Genomic DNA, 24,768 nt, shown 5'->3' with positions numbered 1-24,768 from the left:
CCGGCTCGGGTCACCGCTCGTGCGCGGGCACACCAGTGTGGCGAGGAGCTGTACTGTGTGAGCCGCACCATGACGCCTGTTCCTGGTCTGCTGGTGGCCGAACTGGTGCTGGTGCTGGCAGCAGGGGCCCATACCGCATTAAAAGTAGGTAGCAACCAGCCCAAGAATGTGAGCCGCTGTTTCGGCTAATTAACCCTGATGACAGACCGTTTATCATGGCCGTCTTGGCTCGAGGTTTTTGTGATATTTACAGCAGCTCTCACTGTACAACGTTGTATGTTTATATTATGGAAAATGTGCAGCATCTCGTTCCACAGGAGAGATTTTCCAAACATAGGTGATGCCCTAGGTTCGGCTCGACGGCATCCCACTGAAGGTACGCGCAGTCCCTCGCGATGAGGGAACCGATTGCCGCCGCCGCCGCCTCCGCCGCTGTCGTGGTCTTTACGGCAAGCTAAATAGTTCGCAGCTTAATGACTAAATAAACCGGGCCAAGTGGCCTTGAGGAGAAATAAACCTCATCTTTATGGCTTGGTAATTGGTCGGCGAGATCACGGTCAAAAGAACAAGCTGTACTCGGTAACAGTACTTTCGTGGAATAAATTTTACTTGAGTTAGATGCACCGCGGTTCCTGTAGCCTCGAAATGAGCTGGACCGATAAACGTCACCGTACATAACGAATGAAATCAAGCGTCTGTGCAGAGCATGCTACATTGCACTTAAATTGACTTTGTGTTCGTGCCACATGCAAGAATCTAGAATCAGACAGATGCTTTTCGTTTCTGGCTGATGCTCCTTAGTATACCCTAATGACTTTGCATAGGGTTGACTAAGAATGTTGTGCTCAGCCAGATATGACAGATGCATTACTAATACCGAGCTTTGGGACGACAGTGACATGTTCATAAGAAGATATAAGTTGCAATGTCCCTTGATTTTATTACTTGCAGGTCTATGAAGATCATTTGCTTATTTTGCAGGACGGGGATGATGACAGGAATGTATTGAGGGTCTACTTTCTATGGTGGCAGAGGTAGGAATGCTGAATACAGACGCAGAAAATCTGAATACTGCACAGATCACCGTAGCATAACACGTAACAGTAAAACTCGACAGTGAAATTGTTCCCGAACTGTCCATGTCGACTGACAGCGCCATAGTGCTTACGTCTCGGATGTACTTTCATCGTTGGTACACGTGATGCTAGCGGTGGGGAAAAAGGAAATCAAGAACGTTTTTCCCGACACCCGAACTCCAATTCCATGTCCTTTTCAGTTCCAACAACATGATTGCCCGCCATCACCTCACGTATAGCATTCATGAATCACAGCGCACACGTGCTACCGGGAGGATAAATGCTTCTTGCTATCTATTGCTGAAAGTTTTGGTACTGCCTACTACAAAATCGCATCTTCGTAAGTCGCTTATCACAACTCGTAATAAATAATGGGTAGCTAAGTGTCAAAGAGTTTCCGTAATTGCGTATGGATTCACCCCTGGCAGTTCACATAAATGATCATCACCAAACCCGATCAGTCTTCAGGCAAAGGGCTGTGTTGTAACTCAGTTCAGCCAATCTTCGGTCGGTGACGGCGACAGTCAAAGAGCTATGCATTGCACATCAGCCTCGAGCAGCCTATACTTTGCATATTTTACTGACATGCGTCTCAAAGAGCACTCCTGGAGCTGTCCCTGGATGATATAGGGGCTGACATTTTTAAGGCTCATGTGTGGATGTTTACGAATAGCTAACAAGCTGCAGGTCGCCAAATCCACCGGTATGGAATGCAACTGTCAAACAACTCCATCAGTGGGTTGACCGGAATGAACCCCGCGTAATGGACAGGCTGAAAAGTCGGATTCCAAGTTGTTCATCTTAAACATTGACATGCGATCAACATGTTTTAAAACAGCCTTTTTGGGCTGTAATTTATGGATGACATATATGATCAAACAGAGCAAAGGCTAGCACGAACAACATTGTAAGCCATAAGAGACGAAAACGGGGCTCAAGGACTTGTTCTGCTTGCTACTAAAGGGTTTGTGTGTACTAAAAAGTTAACGTTAGTTAACTTACGTAAAGTCAATCTTTCAAGCGATGTGAAAGCTTTAGCTTCATTTTGTCTGCTCCTACAAACTAAGAGTCAAATGAATATGACTCAGTCTGTACTATTTTATGGTTTCGGTCACAAAATAATACAGCGTGAAGCACCACCACATAACATGTGACTTTTGCATCATAGGTGTGACTTTTAGTAACGAAAGACGCCTCCACAAAGAGGCATTAACTTATGTTCTGGTTCGTTTGCACAGTGTATTGGATACATAACTCCTCGGCGAAAACACATATAAGAGACAGAAGTGTTAGATGTTCAGGATTGCCATACCGAGTTATTGATCTGCAATATAATCAAGGTTTTCCTACACAAATAGTTATATGCTTCGGTGTACTTCACGTATTCCCAGTGGCTAGACTAGTGCACAATGGGCACATCCCGGAAGCTAAATATTTGGGAAGGTTCTGTAGACAAAGCGGTATAATAAGCTGTCCAGCCTCACCAAACCTTGTGTAGCTGTGGCCAATTGAAATAGCCAGCATTTTCTTCTGAACATTGGGTCCATTTTGTAGGGTTGCTGATCTTACAAGATGGACCTAATAAGTGAAAGTTTCGTAATGACTAATGAAAGGCGACTCTCAAGGAAACGTTCAATATGATAAAACAACATAGTGCTAGACGAAGTCATACAATCTTGAGATGGTTTGTTAGAAAATTTGACTATTGAAATTCGGATTAAGGCTAATTCCATTAAGCTGAGGTCAGGTATGGAGGTGAAATCAATATAAAACCAAACCTGTTTATGGTTGTAGCATTTGCTTTATGATAGTTTTACGCTTCTTTCAAATTCTTGAGTAACAAAGATGTCAAAGAGATATTTTGACTTCATGAAGGTCATGAGAGTAATGGGACTTAAAATGGGAGGCCATGAGACCTGCAACATCTTGATCAGCCCCTACCGCGTCATTGTAAATTTTTGCATCAAAATAATGCCAAAGACTTTGATCATTCTTATCTCCTAAAGGTCAAATGCCGTTACTAACTTGTTAGGATCACTGGTTAAATTTGTTTTTAAGTAGTACCTGGAACAGTGTCCTAGAATTGCCAACTTTGGGTGTAAAGCAACACCCTATGAGGAGGAATTGTTTACTCTTTTTCCCACATTTTATGTGAATTTTTCACTCCTGCCTGACATTGTCTAATTGCACATGCCAAACCCCTATTCCCCATTCTGAGGTTTTCAGATGTCATCCAAGACCGCGCTCACTTAAAACCACCAAGCATAAACGAGGCTCGGCAGAACCTGGACACCTATGGATATGTCCTGCCTCACCTACATCTGAATCATGTCTATGTATGCGCAGAGCAAGGGCGCCAGGTACCTCAAAGCCCAAGAACCCGAGCGACCCCAGCCGCTTGCGCGCATTAAGTTTGGTTTGTTTACAAAATGCATCACAATCTGCAGCTGTGCGCCAAATGCAAGGTTTTCACGCACCCCTATTTTTTGGTCTCATCACCGCACCACGAACGCAGAGCCTGGTGCAAACACCAGCAAGGCCTGGTAGAGAGTTTTACTCCACGTATTTCTTTTTTCCGAGGAAACTTGACCACTAAATTGCATCACTCCCGAAATGCATGAGTGAAAAGTTCAAGAAATGTCTTCTAAATTAAACTTACAAGATGAATATCACCATGTGACCACTCATATTAACACATTTTTAGTCAAATCAGCTTATTACAAAATTTTGAGAGAAAAGTACCAGTCTCAATATTTATTTAGCTACTTTTTTCTTGTTATCATACCAGTGTCATACCACTTTATTCTTCCCTCCTTTTCGACCGTCTTTAGAGCTACCACTTGCTGCTTAAATTGTTGACCGATTTCTCTGCAAGATGCTCCAACTACAAACTTGTACGTATTTTATACAAAAGTTAAATTAATTCGCCAGCCGCCCAAACATGTTTGATATGCACCCAACCGTGAACAATTGGCAGGGAATGAAGGGGATAACTTGAAGCACGAAACTTATTTTTACCACCATTTTTCGCCCTCTTAAACCTTCGGTTAACCGTTTTCTTGGTTTATGGCGGTGCTCAATAATGAAAAATCCAAGCTTTTCGAGTGTGTGACTCGCCAGGTTACCTGGCAAGGCCATTTATAATGCTGCCATATGTAGCCTTGGGACAGACCTGACGCAGCTAATACAGAAGTGTTTGGTGGCGAAATTCTGCCCTCTGGGGATGTTTATCATGCACATCTCTTACTTGTTTCGCATTGTAATCTCGGAGGTTGGTGGGCATGATTAATATTTATATTTAGCGGTGAGTCGGATGATTCTGTCTGCCAGCAGACCATGCAAAAGGGATTGAATTTTTGTTTTGGGGTGAGCAGGAAGAAGCCAGTAAGTCTCCTGTGGACCAAGTAGTTGCTTACCTTACCTGCTTTCAACACATGGTTGGTAACCCGAGTTAGCCATTTTCTGTTTTAATGCATCGAGTTTTGTCATAAGACAAATGATGATGCCCCAAGGCATGCAATGGGCTTACTTTGTTTCATATTCTTGGTTATTTGTCCCAAATTCCTTAAAGTGGTCCCTCATGACTGATTTAACCGCACGTTTTCTATAGCTGTCATGGTTTGCTGACCGGCAAATGACTGTACTGTATCTATGCACTATATTTTTAACACAGGGATACTCTAAGCTGCATAGCAATTACAATGTGAGCTAAATATCGGTATGTAGTAAATCGTAAAACAAAGGTAATAAATAGGCCACCCCATTTGAAATGTGAAGCCAACATCTCAATCTTTGTCATTAAATATGAATATACAAGCCCAAATGGATGCATTTGCTGCAACTGAAAAGGCAAGCAGCAATACTGGCATGGTCATAAAAAGTTGTGTTATTCTTGGAGAAGAGAGATTGTTTTGTGGAGCATGCCCATTATTGCCCTTGACATAGGTTAGCCATGACAATAAAAATAAGTTGTTCAAAGTGATTTGAAGTGTTTTGATTTGTATGTTGTCAACGTTGTTTGATGTCAACAAGCATACACAAATAAAATGAATAAAAATGCAAGTTGAGACCAGCCAAAAACTAGCTTTAAATATCATGTTTTTATCACAAGTGCTGCTGTCAACAGATAGGTGAGTTGAGATGATGTTCATCATATGGTCTACTCCAAGTTAGGTTAAGTTGGTCAAGTGCATGGCAAGTGGCAATAGGAATTGTGCAAGAATCAGTAACTCACAACTGCTGCTGTGATACAAACAGGTTATACAGGATGAGATGACGTAAGGCCTCCTTAGGTTAGGCATACGCTACTTTCATGGAAATATGCGTTGGTGTTTTGTAAGAAACAGTGACAAAATGTTTGTTTTCCCTGACCCCATCCTAACAGAAGCCAGAAGTATGTATATTGTGTTTGATTTGGTGATGGGCTGATGTGTAGGAGTCCAAGGTTTTTTTGTTTGAGTGTTTTATGCTTGTTGAATTCTCTGTTGTTATTTTGTTATTGAATTCCTTTGCTTTGTTTTGTTTTAAAAATGCTGTGGAAGGGAATTGAACAGTGCAGCATTAAATTATTGGTGTAAATAATTTGTTATGCTCATAATACTGCCATGAAATTACTATGCCTCAACACGCGCCCGGTTGGCCGGCTAGATACCCTTCACTTGCGCGGGGGAAGGGGAGGGGGTCAATTTGATCCCTCGACTGAGATCTCTGGAACTAAGAAAGCTAGAGATACTAATTTTACCGGGTGTCTTTACCTATACATGAACTCACTTAGGTTAAGGTTTCAGCTTCCTAGGTCATGACCTTCAGGTCGGATAAGGTCAAACAAGGTCAAATTCCAGGCTGGTCTCCAAAGCGCCCCCAGAACGTAGGCAACTGTCTCCAAGCAGAAGGTCACAAGCCCATTTGAGGTCATTGACTTTGTTTGACGCTTTAAAGGTCATGGTGACCAAAACGATACAAGACTGCTCTGCGTTTTGCATTTGAATAGGCGACAAAGATTACGCTAGGCAGTATGTTCCTAAAACAAACGTTCATCCCGGGTCCTCTTAAGTCAATGGCCTGTTCTGACCTCTAAGAAGTCAAATGAAGATGTATAACGCGGTTCCTGCTGTAAATAAATTCGAAATGAGCACCAGAATCTATCCCATACAGCAAGCCCTCGAGTAATAAATCAGGTTGGTTTTGACCTTAGTCTGACCATCATACCTGACCTTAGGTCAACGTAACTTGCTCATTCAATATTTGTGGTGCCTAAGAAAGCATCTCAGAGATGCATATCTTCGTCAAACACCCCGTTGTTGTATCAGATTGAACGATTCCCTAAAAATTGCCTTCGCTGAAACCATGGGCTGACTTTGACCTGTCATAGGTCAGCGACCTTGAACGCCGCGCCGTTCAGAAACCATTCGGGAAAAGCCCTTAGGGGGGTGTCAATTTGCCCCCCCCCCCCTACACCCGAGCGCATGTTAATGTATTCTGTTTCTCTTTAACGGCCTAAGATGTAAAAAAACGAAATAGGCTTGTCAGATTCCTGATATTACGCCCATGCCAACTTCAAATAGATGTCTTTGTTTGCTGAAGCATCAGTCACGAGCTCATAAGTCCCATCTTTTGTGAATTGATCTTTTCGCTCCCACACGGTCTTTTTGCGATGGAATTTTTCACTCCCACCCTAGTTTAAAAGCGATTCTAGCTCCCTGACCTAGAATGATATTTGTTGCGTGAGAAGATCTAAGGGCACTTTGGACGCTGATCTGGAGTTCAACATTGTTTAAACTTATTTGACTTGAAGATCACGATCTTGGGACCTCCAAGATTCACACAAGTGGGCTCTCTGTGTTGGCGAGATCTCAAGGTAGTAAACTTGCCCCGCTCCAACCCAGCCCACCGGAGCACGCCGTATTTAACCGGCCACTCCGGCGCGTGCTAAACAACGTTCTATACGCGTTTCTGTGGAATGGCGAGCGTGACAAATTTGGCCGAAAGCGTTCGGTATTTCTCCCCCAGCTGAGGAGTCTGGGATTGCTGGACAGATTAGTTTATATTGCAGCCTTGCAGGAACATGGGTCTGGCAAGAGATGGTGATCGGCCACGCGTAGGTTAAGCTATTCGAAGCGCAGATCAGTTTGGGCCAGTGCTTGTGGAGTGCGAATGGTAATCGATTAGCAAGCTTTCTTCAACTCTTCAAAGTTGATTTTAAAGGAACGCTCTTGTTGCACTTGGTTCGCTCATGGGTGTCTTAGATGTTGAAGGTGAAGATTTGGGCGCGCGCTGTATGGGATCGAGACGCGAGGAAGTATCCAAACGAAATGATTCTGCCGTGGTACACCAGGGGAATACATAAAACTGACGATAGCTTGATACAACGTGCTTTAACGTGCTACAACGTGCTTACAGGGTGCTTTAACCTGTACGTGAACCCACTTAGGTCAAAGTTCGAGCTTCCTAGGTGATGACCTTTAGGTCACATAGGGTCAAACAAGGTCAAATTCCGGGTTGGTCTTCAAAGTACCCCCAGAACCTAGGCAACTGTTTCTAAACAAAAGTTTACAAGTCCATTTGAGGTCAGTGACATTGTTTGACCTTTTAAAGGTCATGGTGACCAAAACGATACAAGACTGCTCTGTGTTTTGCATTTGAATAAGCGACAAAGATTACGCTGGGCAGTATGTTCCCAAAACAAAATGTCTACCCGGGTCATCTTAGGTCAGTGACCTGTTCTGACCTCGAAAAAGTCAATGGAAGATGTATAATGCGGTTCTTCCTGTCAATAAATTCAAAATGAGCGCCGGTAACTATCCCATACAGCAAGCCCTAAAGTAATAAATCAGGTTGGTTTCGACCTTGGTCTGACCTTCATACCTGACCTGAAGTCAACGTAATCTGCTCATTCAATATTTGTGGTGCCCTAAGAAAGCATCTCAGAGATGTATGACTTGGTCAAACACTCCGAGGTTGCATCAGATTGAACGATTCCCTAGAAATTACCTTCGCTGAAACCATGGCATGTTTTGACCTGCCATAGGTCAGCAACCTTACAAGGTACCTCAAAACATTTCATGTTAAACGATCCGTTATCCAAGTGTCTACATCTATGCAGGATTTGGCGCGGCTACGCTGCGCCGTTCGGAAACCATTCTGGAAAAACCTTTGGGAGCGGGATCAATTTGACCCCCCCCCCCCCCCACACCCGAGCGCGTGTTAAAACAGCCCCTGGACTATTACACCGTTCAATGGCTAGATAATCAACCCGCCATGTCGTCAGGCAGTTCCTGTGAGCAGTGGACTGCCGCCATCAACACCTACAACGGCACCTCGCATCGTAAAGTCGCATGTTGTGGTAAACAAGGTAACTGTCTTGATGATTGTGAAGGGTGAGTGGTAATTTTCAGCTTCGTTATGCGTTTTCTTAATATGAATGTCTCGTATCAGTTTTGGGCGTTTTTTTGGTGCTCTTGTATGTGCATAAAGTTTTGGGCCTTATGTGGATGCACCTGAGGTTTTGGGCCTCGTTGTATGCGTTTAACTAAGGTGACTTGTTGACATCTGTGTTAGTATGTTAAGTGTGTCATTCTCTGTGATTTATGGCCTCGCCGTCATTTGCGCATGTGTATGAACGCATGCGTCTCCTGCCAGATTTATTACCTTTCCTCCGTCACCCCTTTTATCCATATCTCCAGGCTGCTTTATTTCGAGGTACCTCCTGACATTTGTTATGCTATTTCATCAATTATGATTCTGGTTTTGTCTGCGTAAAAGGCCCGGGCGTTCAATAAAGATCTCTTGATCCACATATTAGAATAACCATCGCTTAAGTTCAGTTTCATTTAGTGACACGTTCGGGCGGGAGTTAGTATGAGTCCGATAAGATTTTCAAGAATAACTTTCGAACAGTGCCGTTTAGCAGCACTGAAGTTTATCAGTAGAAGACAAGTGAGGAGCTGGTGAGGTGATGTACAAAATTTAATTATGCCTCCCAGTACCACTGACCTGTGGTAGATCGAAATCCGTAAGCCGTGGCTATCGCTGTGAGTTATCTGTGTTTCGCTATCTTTCAAGCCGCCGCGAAAACAGAGTGTTATACAAAGTAAGACAGGTTTAGATAGCTTCTCAACCATTTAGGTAATTAGAATTGCGATTATAACTCATTCCGATGATCTAGGTTGAGGTATGAAGGTCAGATGAACGCCAAAACCAAGCTTGCCTGAGTGGTAGTTTTTACAATTATTTTGAATAATTTTTCATTAAATTGACTTCGTGAAAGCCAAGGGGGTCACTGATCTACAATTGACTTCGGCCAAACATTTCATTTGAAGAAGATGTCGCCTAGAGTAATTCTTGAGGTTGACGTTAAATTCAAATATCAAAATGGTCTCAAAGGGTTTGAAAATTTTGGTCTTATAAAGTGCAGCTAAGGCCCCACACGTAAAGCGCTCCCAAGAGACCCTTTGCTTGGGAAAGCTCTATAGTTTGCAGATTGTTGGTGAGGTCTGAGGGCACTTCGGACGCACGCAACTTGATGCGTGCGTGCGTGAGAGAGAGAGAGAGAGAGAGAGAGAGAGAGAGAGAGAGAGAGAGAGAGAGAGAGAGAGAGAGAGAGAGAGAGGGAGAGAGAGAGAGAGAGAGAGAGAGAGAGAGAGAGAGAGAGAGGAGAGAGAGAGAGAGAGAGAGAGAGAGAGAGAGAGAGAGAGAGAGAGAGAGCGAAAGACAGAAAGAGGCCAATAATGTGGAGTACTTTGTCGTGACTAGATAATCAGCCGCCCATATCTTTCCAGGAGGTTTCTGTGAGCAGCGGTCTGCCGCATTCAGCGTCAAGTTCTGCCACCTCTACAACTACCATCTCAAACACGCATGTCGCAGTAGGCAAGGTAATTGTTTGGAAGGCCGTCCAGGGGTGTGTGATCCTGTTCATGTGCTTGGTCAATCCGTCGATAAACTCACTTTGTACACACTCCCTCGTGCTTACAGTGACTATATCATATTTGCACAAATTAACAATGCCGGTTGTATAATAAGTCGCACTGACCTTTTCGTTTTCTCAAGTTGTTCGCCAGCATCCGCTTCTCCATTCCTTTGCACAACAGGCTCTCAACGGCGCCTCGGTATTCCACTAACTATTGGCCACTGCATGAAGATTTGGATGTTTAAATTAACCGGGGCGATCAAAAAAGTAACGTCACGACTAAAACTAACTTTTAACTTCATTTAAAGATTTCTGTCATGCAGTCCACCCGCTTGCCATAGGGTCCATGTTCACATCCGTCTTTACCCTGTTCTAAACAGTTGTTACCCATTACTCACAAGTTTGCTTTTTCGTTACTTGTTTTCTAAGTTCACAACTTCTCTAAATGCTGCGCAGCGCAGTCAGTCTCCTCTTCACGGCTGACGGTGAGGTCGTTTTCAGGCTTCTGTGCGGTCGGTGGTCAGCGGCACGCCCGCCATCGGCGGTGTCCAGGGCGCGGCGGCTGGTGGACACGTCGTCGCTGCCTCCGTCGTAGCTGCTGCCGACGCCCACGCCGGGAAGCACGCTAAACCTTCGGTCGTGGTCTCAGCCGCCCCAGACGAGGCGATCGTCGCTGCCTCCGTCGTAGCTGCTGCCAACGCCCCCACCGGCGGTTCAGAGAAGAAACACGTCAGAATTCCAGCCGCGGTCTCCGCTATCCCAGACAAGGCGACCGTTGCTGCCGCGGTCGCCGCCGGTCTCGACGCGTCCGCTGCCGCTGCCTACGCAGCCACCGTCGCCGCAGCTGCCAGCCCGGTGTCCGTAGTGTTCGTGCCGGCCGCTTGCGGCCGGCGGCGCTGCTGTCGGATCTGGAGCTCGACACGGCACGCCTGCTCGTGCCTGCGCGCAGGCAGACGCTGCTTCAATGTCCAGCTACCAAAGCCCGAATTTAAGCCGTTCGACGTGATTAGACCGCCATGCCCTTACCCCTGCTATGCCAAGTGTGGCCACAGGCAGTGTTGTCGACTTTTCGGATGCAATCACGCAACGATTGCCTTTCATCAACATGCAGTGCACCAGGAAGTGAAGGAGCATGGTCATGCTGTTCATGGGAAGGCTGGTGGTGGCATTAAAATACGCCTTGCGGTGAAGGGCTAGGGCATAGGTGTGGCGGCCGTAGTTGTTTGCCGCATGCCACATATTTGCGCTATCGCTGCTGGTGAAAATATGAATGGCATCCATCATGCTTTGAATCCATCCTAAAATGCCAGCGTGTGTCAAAAACGCGGGAGCAAATGCATAGCTGGGAAATGCGACGTGCCCGTTGAGGCATATTTGTAACATAATATGTCCCACATCGCTGAGACAGACAAGTGGTCTCCACTTCCCTCGCTGCGGGAAGAGACGATGCTGCTGGCGCCGCCGAATACTGCCTAAGTGACACGCCGTTGGTGGCGGCTAAACAATCCTAGATTATCACAGTTAAACTATTACGCGGCCTTCTTGCTAGGGATCAGCCAGGCCCATTAAACGTGATCATTTTCAACATATTGATAGGGCGCTAAGCACCATAATACGCCCTTTCGTTGTTTCTCTTTGTTTCGTTGTGTTTTGTTGTTTTGTTTTTCTTTCGTTGTTTCATTGTTTCTAGTCCTGTCAAAAATACGATAGCTATCACGGATTCCAGACGATCTTGGTGTTGTTACAAACTGGGTGAGCCATGACGTTAACTGTGACGTTATTAGCCATGTACCATCGATTAACTTGACCAAGTCTAGGCGATATTATATAGATATAGATATACATATACATATACATATACATATATATTTATATAAACATATATATATATATATATATATATATATCTATATCTATATCTATATCTATATCTATATCTATATCTATATCTATATCTATATCCATATCCATATCTATATCTATATCTATATCTATATAATATCGCCTAGACTTGGTCAAGTCAATCGATGGTACATGGCTAATAACGTCACAGTTAACGTCATGGCTCACCCAGTTTGTAACAACACCAAGATCGTCTGGAATCCGTGATAGCTATCGTATTTTTGACTCTAGGCGACTGTCATATACATATATATGTATATGGCATACATACCTACTGTATATGGCATATACAGTAGGTATGCATCGGATGCCCACCGATTTTTTTCAGTTCTACGTTATCCCGGACGCCATAACATTATTCCCCAAGTGGTCGCAACAGGGGAAGTACTCGAAGCCAAGACTGGCTAGTGGTATCATGCACCTATCATTCAAATTTGAATTCAGATAAGCGGTAGTCTGTGACAATTCTAAAAAATAAGATGTGTCGCGATGAAGTTGGAGGACGACATACCCAAGTTCGAAGAAAGGTTCAAATCCATCCCAATTTGTACATGAAAAATTTCCCATCATTTCACGCCCGAAGCCCGCAAACTTCTTACCCAGATGTATGCTTTCACCCCATATTCTGTGCTGCCTCTCAGTCTGGGGCGTGGCCTCCGCCTGCTATTTCGGCCGGGTAGCAAGTCGTGCATTTCACGGCCAGGGTTGTATCGGTCGGGGCGATAGGTCGAGGCCACATTTCACCGGTGTTAAGGTCGCTGGGCTGGCGCGGCGTGAGTGATCTTGTTACGCGCCGCGACTACACTTGCGTTTCAGGGCCTTAAATAACCCCCGAGCCCCGCCATGCCCCGGCGGCGATCCGGCCGCTGTTCACCCCTCGGACCGCTCTGAGCGCATCACGAGGTCGGTGGTAGTAAGCGCTGTAGAGCTACCCGCTTTCCGGCTGTCTATGTGGCATAGGTTGTTTTTATATCGTACGGCCTTGCCCTCGGAGGTGAAAAAGCGTCCACACGCCCACGAGCGTGGGAAACTCATACCAATGTCTGACGCCCATGAAAGGAGACTGAAACGCTAGCAATTGTTCAAAGTTTAACGTCAGAGTAACCAGATTACAACTCTGAAGGAGGAAAATATTTTTTAGTGGCATGGACCCTTTTCATCAGTAACATGCGGGCAATCAGTTGGGGGACAGTTTGTGGGCACACTTCACTGTCTCCCTTTTTTTGCTTTTGATGCGTCTTTTAGTTTAGTTTTAACATGCTGCTCGTTCTTACTGCGCCTCCTCGGCGTACAAAACTACCGCTTACTAAGGGCGAAAAGTCATTATATGAACCTAATTGTCATCATGCATCCGTCAAGCTGAGTTTGTGCATCAGTTTGGTTTATTGGAAAGCTCAGGCGGTTTATTTAATTGATTGACGTAATTTTCCATGTGCTTTTTAAGGGCTAAAATCGGTATAGTGCATTAATGGCGATTTAAAAACTTATTACGTCATTATTATCTTTGTACTTAACTTTGTTCTTGAATGGCGCGGTTTACCTTAAAATGCGCCATTGCGGCATTGAGCATTGTCAGCCACCTAGGTTCGGGTCCCGGCGTGTGTTTTACGAGAGGGATTGTGAGGGCTCGTAAGTCTAGGCAAATCTCAATGTAACATTCGGTAGGTGTGTAGTGTGAGTTTTGAGTAGAACTAGTTCTAGGATCATGTAGCTTTTGGGCAAAAACCCAGCACACGAAGTCGGAGTGTTTGAAATCGACACACCTTGGTCCAGGCCTACAGATAGAGCATAACCAATTTTGCACAGGTGCTAACCTTGCAATATGCATGGCGTGTATGCCACTGAATGGGGCGCGGGACTGAATATCTAGATCCTAAACATTTGCTCTTGTAATGTGTGAAGATGCCAGTCCACTGTAATTCACACCTGACAGTAAAATTGCAATATCAAGTCTGAGTATGTGGATGACAACATTGTGAAAATCAGCTATTTCACTTTTAAAAAAGACGCTGGAAATTAGCCAGATCTCAAAATATTTTGTAGTTACAGCACCCGAGCAACTTTCCATTGTGGGGTTGCCTTATGTAGCTTTTGGGGATAGATCCAGCAACCGAAGAAAAAGTGCTTGAAGGCCAGTGAAATTTCCATTCTTAGATTACACTCTCTGGCAGGAAATGCTACAAATGAAGCGAGAGTGCTGCTTTTGGGGGCAAGTTTCAGGCTGATTCTGATACATCCCATTGACATTTTTGCTATATTTTGCCAATTAGGAAAAGCTGATACCGGAAACCCAGGGCTGTTTCAAATCACGATGCCTTCCAATATTCATCTGATATATTCAAGTGTGCATTTTTGAAAACGCCCTTAAAAAATGCCTTGAAAAGCGAGCTGAGGGTGCTACTTTCAGGAGAAAGCACGAGTTCAAGCTTTGAAAAATATGTTGATATGTTTCAAGTGGTCTAAGTTTTGTGATAGTTCAGAAGCATGATCAGTTGGAGCATGTAAGGTAAAGCTGAACTCTAAATTGCTGATAGGACCTGCCCCATTCGGTGCAAGATTCAGGGTGCCTTCAGGCTTGAAGTCTTGCTGACTGCCACAGCTTGTAGGCTGGTTGATTGCTTGGAGTCAATTTCCGCTTGGTAATTTGAGTTGGTGTCTCATGAAAAGCAGGCCATATCATTTGTGGTTACATTGTGTTTTGATGCATGCAAGTAATGCGTTCTTTGATAGGATATTATTGTACCGTATGGATACCTAGAACATATGATATCAATATACTCTGGAAGCGTGGTGTCTATGAGGCAAGGCGTGGTCTGCCACACTCACGTTTTCGGTGGCATCAATAAAAGGAAATCCTTGAAACCATACCTCTTGTAATTATTATAGGCTTTTTGGGTGATAAGAAGAAAATACAGTTTCATTCCCGCAAAAATATAGTGGGCAAAATGTGTTAAAATATTCAAATCAACAAAGTGCGCATTTAGGATTTGGCTTTTCTTTTTGCTGGCTACAGATGCTGCGTAACTTTGCCCTGATTGGGGCGGGATGATTTACCCGCTAAGGTTTTTTGAGGATACCTCTCTGGCATGTTCAGCAAATGCGTTTAAGCTCCGATAGCTTATGGGGAATCTATCGTGCGTATTTCTACACCAGAAGCGTGTTCTTAGCTTTCCTGGTTTCGGAGCATTAGCGGCTATTGAGGAATGATGAACGGCGACCTATGGCCGGCGTGGGCGGCGGGCGGGAACCGACGATGTCGCAAAATAGGCGGTCGGCCGGCACTGCTACATTAATGGAACCATATGTCACACAAATATACTCAAAACACGTGCAGCACACACCACTGTACTAATGATTAAACAAGGAGCACGTCTGTTTACATTTCATGCCCCCACAGGGCGCGGGCTCTTAGGTGAGTCGATTATTGGACTACCAGCATAGAAGCTAGTTGTAAAAGCTAGTTGTCGTTGATACCAATCCACTAGGGATTTCTGCTAAACTACATCTTTATCACTTTTGGAAATGTCAGGGGGTGAGGGCTCATATCAACCCTCCCCCTTTTATTATTCAACGCAATGAAAAAACGGTGAATCAGGACGACGGTTAAGAACGCAGATTTTTGTTTGTGGGCGACAGGCAGCCACAGACGGAAACCACCTGCTGCCGACCGTTTTGACCTCCCAGAGCTGTGCTACGCTCATATCTAAACTTGGCCAACGTGAAAAAAAAATGGTTCTGCCTGATTTTGTGGGCTTTGCTCAAGCTCTCTCGAGGGCAGCGCAAGATGACCTATACCTTTTACCGCTCGATAGATCTTGTAAAGTCTCTTTACTGGGAGGGTGTATCCGCACTTGCTGTAATAAAACCTCTGCAGCGGCTAAAATGCATTGAGCGCGCCGATTTCAAACCCCCGTTATCGCTAAAAGTCTTATTTAGCACCGTATGTCAAAAACCTGGCAGCGTCTTTCAAAAATTGTTATACCTGCAATTGGAAGCTCGATAAATTTGGATTCAGTTTGTAAAAGATAGAAATAATCCCGCAACAGAATGTCCGCACTTTTCGGATTGAATAAAAGCTGTGGTCAACTCTTCCATACCGTGATCATTTGATGACGTTTTATCTTGGAGTAACTTTTATTCTATCTCTCAATCGGTGCTTGAGTCCCGAAGGACAAAAATGAGCATTTTTGAGGTATGCTATCTCATCTCAGCTATCTGGAAAAAAAATTGTGGAAAACAAAAACTGTACAGCAAGTTTAAAAGCTTCTATTTTTGTGACAAGCAATCACTACAAGCTAACGTGGCATGCATCTCTTTTTAAGCGTTTCATCTTCACCTGACTAGAATTAACACGCGTTCGGGGGTTGAGTTGACTCCCCGAAGGTTTTTCAAAAATGGAATCCGAGCGACGTGGCGTGGCCGCGCCAAAAGCTGTGGAGCCGTAGACAATTGAATAACAGGTCGTCTGGCATAAAAAACTTATATGTGCCTTGTAAGGTCGCTGACCTATGGCAGGTCAAAGTCAGGTCAGAGTTTCAGCGTGGGGAATGTTTAGGGAATCGTTTAGTCTGGTTCAACAACGGAATGTTATACGAAGTCATACGCCTCTGATATACTTTCTTACTTAACACAACAATTAAATAAACAAACCAAACTGACCCAAGGTCAGTTATGAAGGTCAGACCAAGGTCAAAACCGACCTGTTCTATTTCTCTAGCGCTTACTGTGTGGGGTAGTTTCTGGTAAGCATTTCGAATTTGTTGACAACAGGAAACGTATTATACACCTTCCATAGACTTCTTAAACGTCAAAATAGCCCACTGACCCAGATTGACCCAGGTCAACATTTTGTTTTTAGGAACACACTGCCTAGCGTAATTTTTGTTGCTCATCGAAATGCAAAACTCAAAGCGGTCTTGTATGATTTTAGTCACCATGACCTTCAAAAGGTCAAGCAAGGTCACTGACCTTAAATGAACACGAGAACGTTTGCTTGAAACAGTTATCTAGGTTCACCGGGTCCTTCGGAGACCAGCCAACATTTTTCACCTTATTGGACCCCCAAGGTCACAACCTAGGAATGTCAAATTTTGACCTAAGTGAGTTCACGTATAGGCAACACACCCTGTGAAATTGGTGTCTCTAGCACTCGTACTTCCTGAGATCTCACGGGGGTCAAATTGACCCCCACCCGAGAGAAGGGTATCGAACCGGCCACCAGGGTATCGAAGTCAGGTCAGTCAGGGTATCGAACCGGCCAGAAGGGTATCGAACCGGCCACCCGGGCGCGTGTGAAGCTCTACAATCAGGCAAAGCTTCTGTGAAATCAACAAATGACTGGATCAATTATTTTTGAATTACTTGGAACCTTGTCTTCGTGAACGGGCTCTCAAAATTCGCGGCAAGTAATTTTGGTAAGTGATAAAGGTTGACTCATGTAAGTCAAGATTCACCTACTGCCATATATCGAAGGATAACATTTCATAGACATCTGTTGCCGGAGCTTTGTACTATTCTCAGTTCTTGTTACTTGGGGTACCATGAATGACACAGACATCACAAGTTTGTTCTCATCGAGAGGGTAATCGTGAGGCAAACACAGAAGAACTGCAGGGTGCGCAACGTTATCAGACTTTTTCAATAACGCTGCTGCAGATATTACATCATTGCATTCGTACATTTGTACCTGTATGGCTCTCATTCACGGAGGGTGGTACGTATAGCGCAGAGGGAGAGAGAGAAAGAGAGAGAGAGAGAGAGAGAGAGAGAGAGAGAGAGAGAGAGAGAGAGAGAGAGAGAGAGAGAGAGAGAGAGAGAGAGAGAGAGAGAGAGAGAGAGAGAGAGAGAGAGAGAGAGGGATAGAGAGAGCAGCAAGCACTTGCTGAAAGCACATCGTACATAATAGCATACCGAAAGAAAGTGTACTTCTGTGCGAATCACAGTGGCATTTCGTTTCTATTATCCTAAGGGTGCTCAGCACAATACTTCCTTCGGCTAAAAACAACACAAAACTGTCACGCACGCTTTGCAACCCATGACCACATATGGGTCTCGGATGACGCACCCACAGTAATACCATTCAAACAGCCAGTCCGCATTTCATTCCAGGTCTACTTGAACTTAATTCAAGTGTGTTGTGCTTAAAGTAGGTTAGAGATACAGACATGTAATTGTCAGGATGCCTGATTAAGACCAATTGGAATTGGAACGCGTATTTCGCCGCGTCGCAATAGTAAAGGAAATGAGCTGGACTAATACCCAGGGGTTGTGCGTCAACCTGCAGGCGTTGGTTTCTGCTTATAACTTGGCTTGTCACAATGACAAGAGCTCACAGTCAGGTAAGCTCGATGGTGACTAAGTGTGTTATCAACGTTAAAATTTTGCAAAACGCCCAAATGATTACGAGTTTGATTCACACTGTACTTAGCATACAACAGACATAAGACTCTGAAACAGCGGGTCCAATTTTGAAAGATATTGCTAAAATTATAACAGGATCGTATCGGCATTATTAGTCTTAACTTCTACGTTGAATTAACTACCTTCATTACAGTGAGAAGTGGCACTGGTTATCATGCCCTCATGGGGGGGGCGTGGGGGGGGGTAATTTGACCCCCGCAGATTTTCCTGGAATGATTTCCGAACAACGCTGCGTACCCACGCCAAATTTTGCATAGCCTAGACAGCTGAATAGCGGCTCGTTTGGTGTCAGAAATGAACTGAGCCCTGCGAGGTCGCTGACCAACATGAATTTAAATTCAGACCATGTATTCAGCGAATGCAATTTATAGGGAATCGTTCATCTGATGCAACAACGGAGTGACAGACAAAGTCATGCGTGCCTTAGGTGCTTTCTTAGGCACACAACAATGGGATTAACAAATTCATTCACCTAGGGTCAAATATGATCAGACTTATGTCAAAACCAACATGTTTTATTACTTTAGAGCTTGTATGTGGTAGTTTCTGGCGCCCATCTTTACTATTTTTTTAACAGGCACCGCATTATACATCTTCCAATTACTTCTCAAAGGTCAGAATAAGTTACTGCCCTTAAATGACACAGGCCAACATTTTATTTTTAGAAACATCCTAACTGGCGTAATCTTTGACGCTCATACATTGCATGCAGTTGCAAATATTGAAGCAGTCTTGCATGATTTTGGTTACCATGGTCTTCGGAAGGTCCAACAAATTCCCTTAACGTGAATAAGTACCAGTCACCTTTTTCTTAGACCTGGCATCTAGGTTCACGGTGGTTGCACGAAAACGTCCGGGGCCACTTTGGACATTTATCTTGAGTTTTGCTTTTTTACCATATTTGATCTCAAAATGACATAAGCCAGGAGTCTCAAGCTTTGAAACAAATGAGCTAACAAACAGGCCAGCACGCACCCTGTGGAATTGGGGCCCCTGGCTTTCTGAATTTTTGACATCTCAGCGGGTGAAATTGTCGCCCACCCAAGCAAACGGTGTTCAAACCGGCCACTCGGGTACGTGTTAAACGGGGTTGCAAAGCTAGATCATGGTTATATCGGTAGAATTCAATATCTCGAGCTTCGCTCATCCCCATTTTTTCATTTTTTTTCATTTTTCGAGTCATTTTTCTTGCGTATGTGCACACCACAAAATATTACGTATTATCGATATCGTCGTAATCTGGCTCTACCTGGCCTTATATATTATATAGTACCTCCTGGTATGTTGCAAGCCATTAATTTAAAATGCGAGCTTTGAAGTCATTATGCCGTAAACCTAGAAGCTAAAGCCTCCCTTCCTTACATCGAAAAAGTGCCGTGCGCTGTATAAAATAAATTAGGTGCCAGGACGCTTGAGAGCGTGGATGTTTAGCTTTTTAAAACAAAATTTGATACGCAACACCTGACGTGTTTCAGGGCAATTCATGCCATGTTTGAAGCAAGTAATTGCGCATGCGTTTGCGTCAAAAGATGCAACAGCCATCACCACGTGTAACATGGTCCACCAGGCCGGCGGGCGGGCGGAACTTGGAGTGGCATATTATTTTGTCAACCTCAGATAATCTTCCGAAACTGTCTGGAGCTGGGACTGGGGACGTTAGGGCATGGCTTAACCTAACTGCAGTTGCACATAAACCTACGTAAAAACCCACGTAACTGCAGTTACGTGGGTTTCGGGTGCAGAAAGTTCATACTGGTCGACTTATAATGTCAGGTGCAAGGCATGGGAAAGAAAGGAAAACATTGATTTAAACCACGGCATATTTCAACAGCGTACAGGTAGACTGAACGCACCAAAGCACGATTTTTTCGTGTGCGTCATTTCCGTTCAGTAGATTGGCACATGTGTGATAAATTTGGTCAGATGGTTGGCTACATATGTGGTTCTTTGAAACCATTCAGATTAGCCACCTGGATTTTTGGCAGCCTTTAGTACATTGCCATGCCTGGGTATTAGGATGTCCGTGATGTTTTGATGTTCTGTGATGCTTTCGTGGTAAGCCAAACCCAAATTTCGTATTCGACACCGCACAAAAGCCTTTCACGTTAAAACGGACATTTTACTTTCGAAACCTATCGCATGTTGCTTTCCACTCTTGTTTTGACCGAACAGCCATCTAGTAACATATAATTGTCAACATCTCCAGTCTATCTTAACCTAGCATATGAAGGACTTGACATTACAAAGATAAAGGTACCTACAGGACGCTATGTGATACAGGACGAACATGATACTAATGCATTTAAGCTTGTAGTGTGCAAGCGTCAGTGATGCATTCAAAAGTCTAGTGTACGAACAGTAAAGAGAACTTATGCTGAAACTCATTGGCCTATCTGTTATTTATTTTGCTAATATGCGTTGCAGAGAGGGCTCAGGGAAACGCTGGAAGGAGAGTGCTCGAGTTAACATGGGGAGGGGAAGCATCCTAGACAGCATATAAAGTAGCATAACTGAGCGATATTTTGGCACAGCCGAAGCAGGGGAGAAGGCTGCCTAAGCTGGTTGGTCGTGACTGGAAACGACATGTGTAAGACGGCAGCAATAGCCTTATTCCTCGGAGAAAAACCTTCACCCTGGTGGACATAAACCTCCACCAGGGTGAAGCTGATATTTCGAAAGCTTGCCTTTATCGAAACAATAGCAGAAGTCAATTCAAAATTGCCTGCCCATTATCAACCTGCTGATTAAATCAACTTCAAGCTAAGAGCCAGGTGAGTCATTGCTATGAAGAAATGGTTGACAGCCACACAAGTAAAAAAAAAGTGAACAATTTATCGTCCGTAGAATTTAGTGCCGCAGGACTTAGTCTTCTAGCCAAAGGTTCAAACTTTGCGCAAACGCAGTCAGCATCTGACATTTTACTTCGTGTAGAAAAAGGAGTTGAGCGTTTTTCATACGGCAAACGGTGGAAAGACTGCATCTCAACATTGCATAATGGCAGCAACACAACTAGCATTGCAACAGTTCCCGGCCAAGATCGCCCAGCTTCAACAGACGACGCAGCAGCACTATCAGAACCGGCTAACGCATGCTGCGCCCTCGGTGGGGCAGACGCAGAAGATCGCAACGAAGATCAGCTTCATCGAGGTCGCATCGCGAGTCTGTCGTTTAGGTTTCCAGACATCGGTAAGAAAATCAGCCCACAGAAATTGAAAGATGAAACTGCAGTTACTGTGCACGTTCAAAAACCATAAAGTATGCAAACTAAATGTCACTGCAGAACAGCGAAACGTTATCAGGGACTTCAGCAAAAACGATGATATCGTAATTGAACAGAGCGATTGGTGTAAGGGTTTTGTAATCATAGATAGGCTGGCGTATGTTAACAAGGCTTAGACTATACTTAACGACAGCGACAGCTATGAAGAACTGAAAAGGAAACCAGTCCCTCAGGTAGAGACTAAAACAAAAGGAACGCTAGCGAGCACAGTTAGCGGCAATTTTCGGACAAACCCATCAAAGATCTGACAGCCAGACACAGTAGACCGCCTGCATTATGTGGGCCGCCTAAGGATCACAAACCTGCGGTGCCCCTTAGACCTGTCATATCTGCGTTTGGTGGTCCCATAGAAAAACACCGTGTCTTTTAGAGAAAGCATCCAACCAACTCTTGAGGTTTGTTCCCACACATCTATCGGATACCAGAGCCCTTTTAAAAAGGCTTTTAATCATTCTCAGGCAGAAGGGTTACCAGAGGGTATCATTTCTTCATTGTAGATGTTGTCTAGTTATCCGACAATATAGCAGTCAGTGAGGTTGTCGCTGCCGTAAAAGCTAAGGTAGACAAACACTTCCATGAAATGCATGATTCCGGTCTATCAAAAGACGATATCTGTGGTCTTTTAGAACAGCGTCTTCAGGATAATATTTTCTCGTTAGAAGATGACGTCTACCGACGAAAATTGGAAATAAGAATGGGGAAACCGTGCATTCCTCTTATCGCAATCATATTTTTAGACCAATTTGAAACGAAGGCTCCGGCCGCCAGCCCATTAAAGCCGACTTTCTTAGCTAAATAAATCGATGATTTTACTGTGGTGTGGACGCACGTGCAGCGTGCCCTTTAAGAGTTTTTAGAATTCATGAACAACCAGCATCCAACTTTAACTTTCACGGTGGAGCATACAGGGGGGGAAACGGGGTCCCATATTTGGATACACTAGTGACGGTGGAAAGGAACAGCAACCGCAAAACGTTAGAAACGGAGTCTTGTCAAGCCCGCCAACTCTGTTATAATTCTGCACTGCCAGTCTGCGCATTGAACTTCCACTGAGGACGACATAAGTCGTAGCATGTTCCATAGGGCTCTAAATAGCTCATCAAATAGTGAAAAGGAATTCGGCTTGATTGATTCGGCTTGAATTCGGCTTGATTCAGTTAGGGGAAGTGGGCGGAAAGGTAAGAAGAAGAGGAGAAGGGAAAAAAGGTGGCGTAGGCGACAGGGCAACTCCCAAACACCAAATTGATATATGTTCCGGTCCACGAAGTCATCTGCATCACCTTGGTTTTGCTGTTTGAAATCGCGTGTTTGACTGGCAGGTATCGGACCCTGTCGCGCCCGGCGATTTCAACTGAGTTCCCCGGCACAGGCTACTAACTGAATTCGAGCTTGTAGGGGCGGGCTTTGTAGTTGCTGACGGCGGCAGGCATGTGATACTGCGCCGGCAACAGAGAAACTCTACCGCAGGGCGAGTCTTCGGCGACACAATTCTATGCGAGACGATGCTGGCCGTCCCGCCTTTCGACAATTGCAATGAACTCTCTCCCCGTTGCAGGAGTTGCATATACGACCACAAATCAACCCTGCACACGATTCATTTACAGGATAGGCATTTAGCCATAGCTCCCAACGCAGTTGTAACTGAAGTTGACCTGGCGTTATGGCATGACTTTGGTCTAGACTGACCTTAGCGGCCGGACAAAATATTGATATTACGTTTAAACTGTTATGTAGAAGGCATGCCGCCATCATTATCGACATGATGGCAGCGCTTCGCAAGTTGTAAAGTGCATTCGTGAGGAACATTATGCGTCTAGATAAAACAACATTAATCACTTCATTACTCAAAGAAAAAAGAGGAAAATGGAAAGATAAATGTGATATTTCGGCTACATGCGTTTATCGAAAAGAAAAACAAATTCAAATGTGTGTGCCGATTTTACTCGACGCTTCAGTCTTTTCCTAAAAAACCGGCTAGCCACAGTTTTTACAGACCACCAACATGCAGTGGATTAAACAAGGAGCAACTGCCAGTCATTTCTGCGATGCAGTGGATATATAACTGAGAATTAAAATGCGCGAAGAATACCTGCATATGCAAATGAATAACAGGCGTCACGCATAACACATCATTTGCTTCTGCAAGCGATTTCAAGTTAACAGGCACGTCGCATCACGCATCACTTTTACAAGCAAACGATTTCAATTAAACAGACATCGTGCATCAAGCGTCAGACAACACTGATATATGAAGGCGATTTTAAGCCAGCATGCATAACACATCAAGACACTAGTCACATTCAAATAATCGTTCATGACGAGTCCTGTACACTGAAGCCTGGTCGCCAACTTCTTATAAAAATAAATTCACAAGTTTTCCTGTCTAGATGGTCCCGTACTTTGAAGATACCTTTGAGCTCTAAAGGGAAATGGTCCGTACTTCTTTGGATTTTAACCTTAGCGTGTTGTGTCAAAAGATGGTCGCCGAAGAGTTCTTTTTATTATCTGTTTCGTTTTGAGCATCTCGCAAGTGTTCATCACAAATGAAACGAGTAGGACGCATGGACTTCTCAACATAACCCATGTATTTCCCATGTTTTCACGCTGTTTACGCTTGAATTCGTAAACCATATTTCTTCACGTGCAAACCCCTTAAAATCCCAGGCATGCATATATGACACCCATCGCACCCCGGGCACTTATGCTTCGAGACCATATGTTTAACTAGATAGTTATTTAGCTCCTTATCGAGTGTGCCCGAGGAGGTAAAAGATGGGGGGGGGCCGACATGAAGCGGCGTGGCCAGTTCCCGAGCAGGCTATTACATCGGGCCCCCGCCAGGGACCCGGACCCTCCATTCAAATAGAAAGTCCTCAAGACCCAATAAAGAGGGGCCCCGAAAGATAAAGTGTGTCCGAGCGTCTTGACAGATAGGGCTTCTAACAAGAGCGTAGGGCCCTCCATTCAAATAGGAACCACTCAATACCCAATGCAGATGGCCCCCGAACGATGAAATGCACCTCAACAGCTGATCAGGAGAGGCCCGAAAAGAGCGCTTGGCCCTCCATTCAAATAAGAAGTATCCAAACCCTGTGCAGAGGGCCCCCGAAATATGGAGTGTACCCTAGCAGATTACTAGACGGCCCCGGACAGGAGTGCAGCGCCCTAAATTCAAAGGTGGTGAA

Source organism: Pollicipes pollicipes, unplaced genomic scaffold, assembly GCF_011947565.3.
Source record: "Pollicipes pollicipes isolate AB1234 unplaced genomic scaffold, Ppol_2.1 Scaffold_4002;HRSCAF=4701_pilon_pilon_pilon, whole genome shotgun sequence".
NCBI lineage: Eukaryota > Metazoa > Arthropoda > Thecostraca > Pollicipedomorpha > Pollicipedidae > Pollicipes > Pollicipes pollicipes.
This window is presented reverse-complemented; position numbering follows the sequence as displayed.